The sequence below is a fragment of the Dermacentor albipictus genome, chromosome 7 (assembly GCF_038994185.2).
Source record: "Dermacentor albipictus isolate Rhodes 1998 colony chromosome 7, USDA_Dalb.pri_finalv2, whole genome shotgun sequence".
In the NCBI taxonomy this organism is placed as follows: domain Eukaryota; kingdom Metazoa; phylum Arthropoda; class Arachnida; order Ixodida; family Ixodidae; genus Dermacentor; species Dermacentor albipictus.
The window spans coordinates 121,369,948-121,382,252 of record NC_091827.1 but is presented as its reverse complement, the minus strand read 5'-3'; the positions used below and the strand labels follow the sequence as shown (position 1 = coordinate 121,382,252).

The 12,305-nt window shown below is 47.8% G+C and overlaps 1 protein-coding gene across 8 annotated transcripts in view; it reads right to left on the bottom strand.

Moving 5' to 3' along the window:
• Positions 1-12,305, bottom strand: part of LOC139048130 (uncharacterized) — a 424,803-nt gene that overhangs the window by 48,825 nt on the left and 363,673 nt on the right. The window lies entirely within an intron of this gene.

The window sequence follows — 12,305 nt, the reverse complement described above, 5'->3', positions numbered from 1 at the left end:
AATCGGCGTCTGAGTGTTTTCGTCCGGACTTGTATGTTACAGTGATGTCGTATTCTTGTAGTCTGAGGCTCCACCGTGCTAGCCGTCCTGAGGGATCCTTTAAATTCGCTAGCCAGCACAAGGCGTGATGGTCGCTGACGACTTTGAATGGCCTGCCATATAGGTAAGGGCGAAATTTCGCTGTAGCCCAAACGATGGCGAGGCATTCCTTTTCGGTTGTAGAATAATTGCCTTCCGCTTTTGACAACGACCGGCTAGCGTAAGCTATCACGTGTTCATGTCCATCTTTTCTCTGGACCAGGACGGCGCCGAGGCCTAGTCTACTGGCATCAGTGTGGATTTCGGTATCGGCGTTCTCGTCGAAGTGCGCAAGTACGGGCGGCGACTGCATGCGTCGTTTGAGTTCTTGAAATGCCTCGGCCTGCGGCGTTTCCCACTTGAACTCGACGTCACATTTAGTTAGCTGCGTCAGCGGCTCAGCGATGCGTGAAAAGTTCTTGACAAATCGCCTGTAGTAGGCGCACATGCCAAGAAATCTACGCACTGCCTTCTTGTCGATGGGCTGTGGGAACTTTGCTATGGCAGCTGTCTTCTGCGGGTCGGGGCGGACTCCAGATTTGCTGATGACGTGGCCTAAAAATAGAAGCTCCTCGTAAGCGAAGCGGCACTTTTCCGGCTTCAGAGTAAGTCCTGATGTCCTGATGGCCTCTAGTACTGTTGCCAGCCGCCTAAGGTGAACGTCGAAATTTTCGGCGAAGACGACGACGTCATCCAAGTATACGAGACAGGTCTGCCACTTCAATCCTGCTAAAACCGTGTCCATCACGCGCTGGAACGTTGCAGGCGCCGAGCACAGTCCGAATGGCATAACCTTGAACTCGTAGAGGCTGTCTGGGGTGATGAAGGCGGTCTTTTCGCGATCTCTTTCGTCGACTTCTATTTGCCAATAGCCAGACTTGAGATCCATGGACGAGAAGTATTTAGCGTTGCAGAGCCGATCCAATGCGTCGTCTATCCGTGGGAGGGGGTATACGTCCTTCTTCGTGATCTTGTTCAGACGCCGATAATCGACGCAGAAACGTAGGGTTCCGTCCTTTTTCTTTACCAGAACAACAGGGGATGCCCACGGGCTTTTCGATGGCTGGATGATGTCGTCGCGCAGCATTTCGTCGACTTGTTCTCTTATAGCTTCACGTTCTCGCGCCGAAACTCGGTAAGGGCTCTGACGGAGTGGTCGAGCGCATTCCTCGGTGATTATGCGATGCTTGGCGACTGGTGTTTGTCGAATCCTCGATGACGTCGAAAAGCAGCCTTTGTATCGTCGGAGCAGACTTCTCAGCTGCTGTTGCTTAATCATAGGGAGATTTGGATTAATGTCGTAGTCTGGTTCGGGAACCATGGTCGTCGGGGTAGATGCGGCGGAATCCGATAGGACAAACGCATTACTTGTTTCCAGAATTTCCTCGATGTACGCGATCGTCGTGCCCTTGTTGATGTGCTTGAACTCCTGGCTGAAGTTTGACAGCAACACTTCAGTTTTCCCTCCATGCAGTCGAGCGATCCCTCTTGCGACGCAAATTTCACGGTCTAGCAGTAGACGTTGGTCGCCTTCGATGACGCCTTCTACGTCAGCGGGTGTTTCGGTGCTGACCGAAATAACAATGCTGCAGCGAGGCGGGATGCTCACTTGATCTTCAAGCACACTCAAGGCGTGGTGACTACGAGGGCTCTCCGGCGGCATTGCTTTATCTTCCGACAGCGTTACTGACTTCGACTTGAGGTTGATGATTGCGCCGTGTTGGTCCAGGAAGTCCATACCGAGAATGACGTCTCGTGAACACTGTTGGAGGATAACGAAGGTGGCAGGGTAAGTCCGGTCATGAATGGTTATTCTTGCCGTGCAGATCCCAGTCGGCGTGATGAGGTGTCCTCCAGCGGTGCGAATCTGAGGGCCTTCCCATGCGGTCTTCACTTTCTTCAACTGGGCGGCGATGTGTCCACTCATTACGGAGTAATCGGCCCCTGTGTCGACTAAGGCAGTGACTGCGTGGCCGTCGAGAAGCAGGTCGAGGTCGGTTGTTCTTTGTCTGGCATTGCAGTTAGGTCTTGGCGTTGGATCACGGCTGCGTCGTGTTGAAATGAAGTTGGAACGTCGCGTCGTCAAGTCGTCTTTCGTCGGTGTAGTTTTGGCTTCCAGACTTCGTCGGGACGGCGGCGTGTCGTCATTAGGTCGTCGAGATGGTTTCTTCGTCGTCTTCGTCGGCGGCGGAGGATCTTCGTCAGTTCGACGAACAGCAACCGCACCTCCATCGGTTGCTGCTTTTAGTTTTCCGGGTATGGGCTCGCTGACCGGCCCCGGGCTGGGCCAGTGTATGGTCGGCGCTGCGGCGACAGGTAGCGGCCTTGTGATGGCGAACGGGACGGCCGTCGAGGGCTCCACTGAGTAGCGGCGAGGTAATCGGCGATGTCACGTGGGCGCTCGCCAAGCTGTGGACGCGGCGCGTTGACGGCGAAACCTGGCAGTCCCATCTCCCGGTACGGACATCGTCGGTAGACGTGACCCGCTTCTCCGCAGTGGTAGCAGAGCGGGCGGTGGTCAGGAGCACGCCAGATGTCCGTCTTCCTCGCGTAGGTGCGCTGGGCGACGGGTGGTCGTGCTGGCAGCGGCGGCGGCGGACGACGAAACTGTGGCGTGACAGGGCCCTGGCGCGATCGCGGAGGGGGTCCTTGACGGCGTGCGACGGCGGCGTAGGTCATCGCTTGCGGCTCACGCTGCGGCGATTCAGGGGCTACTCCAAGTTGTTGTTGGAGCTCCTCACGCACGGCGTCGGCAATCGAAGCCACTTGAGGCTGTGATGATGGGAACAGCTTTTGTAGCTCCTCTCGCACGACAGCTCGGATAGTCTCGCGTAGGTCATCGGCGGCGAGTGACTGAACTCCGGCGTAGTGGGTAGAGCTTGTACGGCGGTTGAATTGCCGGTTCCGCATTTCGAGTGTCTTCTCGATGCTGGTGGCCTCGCGAAGGAACTCTTCTACGGTCTTCGGTGGGCTTCGTATCATTGCGCCGAAAAGTTCTTCCTTCACACCACGCATGAGAAGGCGGACTTTCTTCTCCTCAGGCATATCCGGGTCGGCATGGCGGAACAGACGTTTCATTTCTTCCGTGAAGATGGCGACGTTCTCGTTAGGTAGCTGCACTCGGGCGTCCAGCATGGCTTCGGCCCTTTCCTTGCGCACGACGCTCGTAAAGGTGCGCAGGAAGCCGGTACGGAAGAGGTCCCATGTCGTCAAGGTCGACTCCCGGTTCTCAAACCACGTTCTGGCGGCATCTTCTAAGGCAAAGTATACATGCCGCAGCTTGTCGTCGGAGTCCCAGTTGTTAAAAGTCGCGATTCGTTCGTAGGTCTCCAACCAGGATTCTGGGTCTTCAGTCGCTGCTCCATGGAAGGTCGGTGGGTCCCGAGGTTGTTGTAGGATAACGGGGGACGCTGGGGCAGCCATTGGGGTTGTTTTGACCACGATCTTCTTTGTCGACTCAGGTAGAAGTCCGTGCTCTGGGGGCAGTCCTTGCAGTCTGCGGCTAGCACGCTGGTCTTCGGCGATGTTAGTTTTGTCCTCGGGCTTTGGGCTTGGATCGCGGCTTTGCGGGGGCGTTCGGTACATGAACGCACAAGCACCTCCACCAGATGTCACGTGGTAGTGACGGTGAAGAAAGAAGCAGTACGGTGGAATACAAAACTAGCTTTTATTGGGCGAACCTGTGCCCACAAAACAGGCTACACTTATAGCACAACGAAAGCGGCGAACACGCTCGGCGATCGTCGAAAATCTGATCAGCGGGTCAAGCGCGTCGGCTTTTATAGATCAGTCGTCGAATGTTCCAGATTAACTGATGGACCCGCGTGTCTTCCACAAAGTTCTACACCATTCGTGTCACGCGATGAAATCTGATAACACAAGGTTCGGCGACAACAGACACGCGGATAGAAGCGTCGATAACTTTCCAGAAACGTCGGATACATGCAGGCGCGTCCCTCCTCGCTCTGCGATTACAGTTGTTAAGCGGCGAAACGTGATTGCGCGATAAAGATAAGTACACGTGTCAATATATACATACGGTGCGATTCGACAAACCCGCACTTATTACACGGCCCCTATATCGCAAGGATTCTTTTTCCCCTATTCCCGACGCCGACGTGCGACGTGCGAAGACCCCCAGTTTTTTCTTCTGCAGGGGGTGTACTTTTAGGCAAGCACCTAATGTACTTCAGTACATGTGTTTTAATGATGCTTATGCTAATTTCTCTGTGTCCGTATAGGAATTATGCAGCATCAAAGCCAAATAAGTATGCCTACACTGAACAGAAGGTTACAGTACCATTATCATCAATCTATACTATATCCACTGCAGGACGAAGGCCTCTTCCTACGACCTCCAATTACCCCTGTCCTGCGCCAACCGATTCCAACTAGCACCCGCGAATTTCCTAATTTCATAGCACCACCTAGTCTTCTGCCGTTCTCTAATGCACTTCCCTTTTCTTGGTACCCATTCTGTAACCCTAATGGTCTAACGGTTATCTAACCAGCGCATTGCATGAGCTGCCCAGCTCCATTTTTTTCTCTGGATGTCAATTAGAATATTGTCGTTTGCTCTCTGATCCAAACCGCTCTCTTTCTGTCTCTTAACGTTATGCCTAGCATTCTTCATTCCATACAATACCAAATGTTGCCATTCATTATAGAGGCAGCCAAGAGCTTTCGAATGTTCTGCATAGATGAGATCGCAAAGGGTTGGAAAAGACGTCACTTTCCTGCTGTTGAGCTGGCTGGTTAGCTATAATGCACTGAAAGCGCTCGTGAAATGTTTCGGATAGCAGGCCATGCTCCGGCAGCCTTTCCCCTAGCCCCGCTTGTATGCCTTTGGAAACACACATTTTAGTTAATGTTTTGCTGTACATACATAAAGACATGGACATAAATGCAGCAACGTTTTACGGTATTTCGCCACCCCAGGTAAAATCAAAATACTGCACTCCTCTCCACTTCGGCACCAAATTTAGGCATATCAAATTATGAAACTTAAGACACATTGTAAGGCATTAGCAAATAAAATCGGAGGAAACTTTGTGCACAAGTTTTCAAGCATCAGTTCATTGTTCCTTCAACAATCAGCCATTGAAAGTGCATCTGACATTGAACATCCAACGAAATCAAACATTGACCATTGCCTATAGGTGAAATACACATCTTAAAGCAGGGTGAGGGACGACAAGGTGTGCTATGACCATCCAGAAGTGCCACATCTTGGCAGCCAGCTGTTTTGCCGGCAGCACTATATATCTCTGGTTGGATGTGCAGCTGCTGAGAAATATACGCACAAAATAAAAGTAGATGCTGCTGTGTCGAAATACTTACAAAACTCTTACAAGACTTACATACATGTGCCAACCATCAGCATAAAAAAGCGTTTGCAACAAGCGCAGGATCTTCAGTGGAAGTTGTAGTGTTATATTTTGCGTGCAAAAAATGTAATGAAGTGTAAAAAGGCACTGAGCAAAAATTTGACTTGTGAATTCTTACTGCGGAAATTGCTCAGATTAACAATAAATGATCTGATGTGGAAGCATAGAGTTTCTCACTATAACACCATGTGCGGGAGCTTACCAAAATACGCATTCACACAAAGACAGATGATTCTATCAGCTGTTAAAAATATCATGTGAAGCCCATGCAGGTAGGCACAACAAACTTACTACTCTGTGCGTGCTTCACTCCCATGCTAGGAAAAAAATCATCTTATCAGTGTGTTGCTGATTAACCGATATATATATACCAGCAATGCAGAGTAGGATAATTTGCTTGAGCATGCGCGGAACTTTACTTTTCGTCCTGCTCATGTCGCTCGATCTCTCGACTATCTGTTAATTCATCAAAAGCAGAAAGTTAAGACAACGTACAGGAAACGGAATCGATAATTATACGAGTGTTACACGGCGCACTTCTGATCGCGATTAAGCCCGATCCGGATCTAATTTCTAGGTCGTGATTGGCTCCTTTGTACACAATGTACGAGAGAGCCAACTGCAGTCGAGAATTTCGATCCGAATCCGTGCCGATCGCGATCAGAAGTGTACGGGTGACACCGGTATTACACGTATAGATCATAGCGTATTTTCCTTTCTGTTAAGAAGGTATGCACACGTGAATATGCAAAATTATGCCCCGCATTTAAAAATAAATAGAGAGACATTAGAGCGGCAGGTCGAAAGCCAGAACGTTAAGACCGCTGGAAATGGGATGCGCTCAGCGTACTCCGTTTTCTGAAAGACGATACGTGACTAGATAAATTGACGCGGCTAAAGTCTTGCTATGTGATTGTATGACATGGGCGAATCGTATTTTCTGTGTGAAAAATCGCACTCGGCAAGGTCCCATGGTCCGTAACATTAACCTTATACACCGTAGTGAAAAAAAAACAAATACAAGCGTTAATCGCCAAGCTCTGGGTGCGAAACAAAGCGAACATAACATGAAAACACAGTTCAGAAGGCGAATTAATACATTTTATTGGCATTTGTCCCCTTCGCATATTCAAAATGCTGCACCTTTAAGCATCGCAGAACACAAATATACAAGTAAAAGACACCAGTATGGTGCTGAAATATATTTCTTTGTATGTATGTTAAATGTTTCTAAATGCTGGAACCTGAAACGACAAATAACTGGACAACGACTGTCTCACAAATGCGTTTTTAGCTTTAATTAGACTGCTCTACAATAATTACTATAACACCTATAAAAGGCTGGATCTCAAGTTCGCTTCGATCAATTTCTTCGGTTTAATGCTTGTTGATGTGCGCTCCAGAGCGCGCGAAACTGAAACTATTCCGCGGCTGTGCCAGCTTCGCGCTTGCTTGCGACGGACTTCTCCCAAGCTGCTGCTGCTCAACCTGTCTGCGCATCCGCTGCTGTCCCGAGCCCCAGCAAAATGGGAGACGGGGTCGTCTGCTTGGCCATCCTGGAGTCGGGCGAAAGGAAAACGTTGACTCTCTCAACCTGCGCCTACAGTGAGCTTGTGGCAGCACTGAAATGAAAAATTTCACCGCTGTCGGCGGCAACACGCTGGTGAGTTTCGCCTTTACATCTTATTTCTTACGAGGTTTAGGTTCTTATCATAATCAAAGATTCTGGCTCGGCTTTTTCCTGATACCATAGAATTTGTCCCCGATGTTCTGGCTCGCTATCCATTGTGCTTCAGAGAACAGGGTAAGCAATATTTCGGGGGAAAAAAACGTGCTTGATGCGATATATGCTTAGTTTTAAATGGAGAGCATTGCATTTTTTTCCCGAGGTACGGAAACGTATTGCTGTTAGTGGTTTGCATTTATATAGTTTGTATGATGACTGCGATGTGCGTGTTTATTTTTTATTTTTGTTCCAGCGCCTCTTCGTGGCTGTTCTATATAGCTATTCCTACACGCGCAGTGTACTATATTTGTGGTTCCCCCCTAAAATTGTAGTCAAGCGTTGTGCCCTGTTGTGACTTAAGTAGGAATCCAGTGGCCTAGCCAGGAGAGAGGGGGGACGAATGGACATGGGGCATGTGCTCGCAAAACTTTAGTTTTTTTTATTTAGTATGCGCTTGCCTCTCCCCCGTCCTCGGTCAAGTGCGCATCCCCCAACCACTTTTCAAAAAAAGAAAAAGAAAAAGTGGTTCTACAATGGGAACAATGCACATGTATTGATCATGTTGTTTTTGGAGACTGCCCTTAAGTGCATTAAAAGCGTCCGTCTTTTCCAGATACAGATGTACGATGCGAACTTCAATGACTTCGTAGACCTTGAAGAGGAAACAAAAGTGCCCGACAAGGCCACAGTGAAAGTTACAAGGAAAGTGGCCATTCCTACTGATGTGAGTATTCAATCAATTCATGACTACCTGCTTTATATTGTGAGGTTGTCTTAATGGCACAATGAAATTTAGCAAACATTCGTGCATTACAGCTCCACATATTCATCTGTGGTTTTGTTGTCTCTGCCAGTGTTGGACTAATTTCATAGTTCATTAGTAAACACTTAGTATTGCAGTGTGTTTGTGTTTTAATGTAGGATAGAAGCTCTCTCGACACCTGCTCTCTTGACCTGCCAAGTGGCTCTAGTATGTAGTAAGTGGCCGACTCTTATCACATTATTGCTTGATGTGCTTCTTCAAAAACAGCAGATGCTGTTCAAACTTTCTTTTTTTTTCATTAATACTTATTACATGCTTTATTTTGTCAGTGTAAAGCACCCTATGTTTCCAGTATCCTGCACAATTTTCCCCATGCAGCACCCAGATTTTAATGATTGCTTTAAAAATAGAGTGAGAAAAAGAGCCATAATATAGCAGCTTCTACATTAACAATTTCAGCGCATTCCTAGAACCTATCCTGCTTTTTAACTGTATTCCAGTAGACCTTTCTACTGCAAAATTGGCGCAACAGTTAGTTATCAAATGCTTGGAAGATTTACAGCTCAAGCCCTTTCCTGAGAGACCCAAGCACTCTTATATTTTAGCATAGGAAGCAACTTGGCATAGGACAAACCAAGATGTATGCACTGAAAGATAAGCAGGGTAATATCATCAGCAATCTCAAAGATATAGTAAAAGAAGCGGAAGTATTCTATATTAACTTGTACTGACCCAGAGGAGTCGGGATACCTCCATTAGAGACACTGTGGTATAAAGTTTGTAAACAGGGATAAGATGCCTCAGAAAGGCTGGCCAACGTTTCGATAGGAGGACCTATCTTCGTCAAAGGTGGCCTCGTCATCCTCGGCGTGTTAGTTTTAACGGGTTAGTGCAGTGACGTCACGTGCGGGTGTTGTCGCTGCCGGCTGGTTTTAAAGAGAGAGATTACCAGAGGAAACAAGCGCTGTCGTCCGACGTCTGGGAGCTTCATTCCCAAGACGAGGGGACAAGAGTGTGAGAGTGGGCACGCGGGCAGAAAAGAAAAGAAATAGAAGCAGAAAAGAAAAAAAGGAGAAAAAGGGGGGTGGGGGAAGCCACCGCGGCACCAAGACAGACAAAAAGGGGGGAGCGTGAAAGAAAAAGAAAGAGAAAAATGAAATTTTAAGGAAATACGGGGGCTTGGGAGCGTGTTGGGGATGCGAAAGGTTAGGAGGTATTCAGGGGGAGTCGTTGGCGGCATGTTTTTGAGGCATTAGATCGGCCGGTCAAGCGGTCAGTGCACGAGTAACACAAGACAAAAAAGAGAAAGACAGACACACACACACAAAAAAAACATGAGCTGAAAGTGACTGGAGTAGCATAGCAGCAGTACGTCGACTAATTATGAAATAGTTAAGATGGCGACGAAGAGTCTGCGGTGCAATGTGTGGGGTGACAAAGGCAGCAGCATGGTCTTTCAAGGGGCACTGCCCCAGTCGCTCATCGTAGGTGTCGTTAGGGCGGCATCCAGAAATGGCGATACTCTGGGTTGAGGCGCCGAAATCGGCATGTTGACTTCGGAATGTGTTGATGAGGGGGTTTAAAGAAATAGGTTTAAAAAAAGGGGGGAGGGGAAGGAGGGGGGACCGAAACGGGAATAACAAACAGGAGGGTGACGAACGCAGAAGCGGGCGGGGGCAAGTGTACATGGAAGAAGGGGTCGTACAGTTGGTATAGACGTAAAAACCTGAAAGAGCACAATAAATTCAGTAGTAGACCGGAAAAAATTTTTTTAGAAATGGACGAGTAGGTGATGTTAAGAATTAAAGTTAGCTGGTGGCCTAATGTGTTTTGTGTCTTGGTTGATGATATGAGAGTTTCAGATTTAAGTTACCGCTTTTAAAGATTCTAAGTTGCCGCGTGCCAAATTAATTCCTGTCGGGTGTAGGCAGGTAAACTTGTGTATGAGGTATGATTCCGTGTACTTCCTTTCGCAAGGGGAACGGAAATTTGTTTGAAGTATATAGAGCCTTGCTTTGTCAAAAATATGACCATGTTCATTAAAGTGGCTGGCTACTGCTTTGGGGAAATTGTGTTTTGTGTCCGCGCGGTGACCATTGAGTCTTGTAATAATATGTTGCCCAGTCTCACCTATGTATTGTTTGCTACAAGCGGCGCATTCTAGACAGTAGACTACGTTGCTTGATGTGCAGGTGAAAACCGAATTTACCTTGTGTGTGTAATTCCACGCTGTACTTTTTACTGTAGTAGTAGACTGAATGTGTTTGCATGTAGAGCACCTGGGGCGGCCACACGGATTGGTTCCCAACTTCCTCTTTTTCTGTAGTTTGGCGTGCACAAGAACATCTTTAAAATTAGTGTTGCGTCTGTAAGCAACTCTGGGAGAGTCGGGAAAATCTTCTTAAGTTTCTGGTTGCTGGTGAGAATTGTGTAGTATTTACTTAGGATGTTATTCACGTTTGGGAGTGCGTTTGAGAATTAGTAGTAAGAAGAGGCGTTGTTGTTCTTGTGATCCTCGGGCGGGGCTTGAGGACCCCGGCTCGATCAAGCTTGCTTGCAGCGATGTAGGCTGTTTGAAGGTCACTGTTTGGGTGGTTCCTGTTTGATAGCGTTTCTTTAGGGTGATCGAGTCTATCTATGTAGTCTTGGTTTTCGACGCAAATGCGACGTAGTCGTGTGGCTTGGCCTTTAAAGATGCCTTGTTTGCAATGTCTGGGATGGTGGCTGGTATATTCTAGGTACTGTTGTTTGTCGAAAGGTTTCCTATACAGCGTTGTCTTTAGCCCGCCATTGTCAATGTATATTGTTGTGTCCAGAAAGTTTATGCGCTCAGTTGAGGATTCTGATGTGAATTTTATTGTTGGGTGAACAGAATTCCCGACCCTCCCAGAGTTGCTTACAGACGCAAGACTAATTTTAAAGATGTTCTTGTGCACGCCAAACTACAGAAAAAGAGGAAGTTGGGAACAAATCCCTGTGGCCGCCCCAGGTGCTCTACATGCAAACACATTCAATCTACTACTACAGTAAAAAGTACAGCGTCGAATTACACACACAAGGTAACTTCGGCTTTCACCTGCACATCAAGCAACGTAGTCTACTGTCTAGAATGCGCCGCTCGTAGCAAACAATACATAGGTGAGACTGGGCAACAAATTAATACAAGACTCAATGGTCACCGCGCGGACACAAAACACAATTTACCCAAAGCAGTAGCCAGCCACTTTAATGAACATGGTCATATATTTGACAAAGCAAGGCTCTATATACTACAAACAAATTTCCGTTCACCTCTCGAAAGGAAGTGTACGGAATCATACCTCATACACAAGTTTAACTGCCTACCCCCGACAGGAATTAATTTGGCACGCGGCAACTTAGAATCTTTAAAAGCGGTAACTTAAATCTGAAACTCTCATATCATCAACCAAGACACAAAACACACTAGGCCACCACCTAATTTCAATTCTTAACATCACCTACTCTTCCATTTCTAAAAAATTTTTTCCGGTCTACTACTGAATTTATTGTGCTCTTTCAGGTTTTTACGTCTATACCAACTGTACGACCCCTTCTTCCATGTACACTTGCCCTCACACGCTTCTGCGCGCGTCACCCTCCTGTTTGTTATCCCGGTTTCGGTCCTCCCCCTCTACCTTCCCTTCCCCCCCCCTTTTTTTAAATCTATTTTTTTAAACCCCCTCATCAACGCATCCCGAAGTCAATATGCCTATTTCGGCGCCTCAACCCAGAGTATCGCCATTTCTGGATACCGCCGTAACGACACCTACGATGAGCGACTGGGGCAGTGCCCCTTGAAAGACCATGCCGCTGCCTTTGTCACCCCACACATTGCACCGCAGACTCCTCGTCGCCATCTTAACTATTTCAGAATTACTCGACGTACTGCTGCTATGCTACTCAAGTCACTTTCAGCTCATGTTCTTTTTGGGTGTGTGTGTGTCTGTCTTTCTCTTTTTTTTTGTCTTGTGTTACTCGCGCACTGACCGCTTGACCGGCCGTTCTAATGCCTCAAAAACATGCCGCCAACGACTCCCCCTGAATACCTCCTAACGTTTCGCATCCCCGACACGCTCCCAAGCCCCCGTATTTCCTAAAAATTTCATTTTTCTCTTTCTTTTTCTTTCACGCTCCCCCCCCCTTTTTTTTGTCTGTCTTGGTGCCGTGGTGGCTTCCCCCACCCCCCCTTTTTCTCCTTTTTTTTCTTTTCTGCTTCTATTTCTTTTCTTTTCTGCCCGCGTGCCCACTCTCACACTCTTGTCCCCTCGTCTTGGGAATGAATTAAGCTCCCAGACGTCGGACGACAATGCTTGTTTCCTCTGGTAATCTC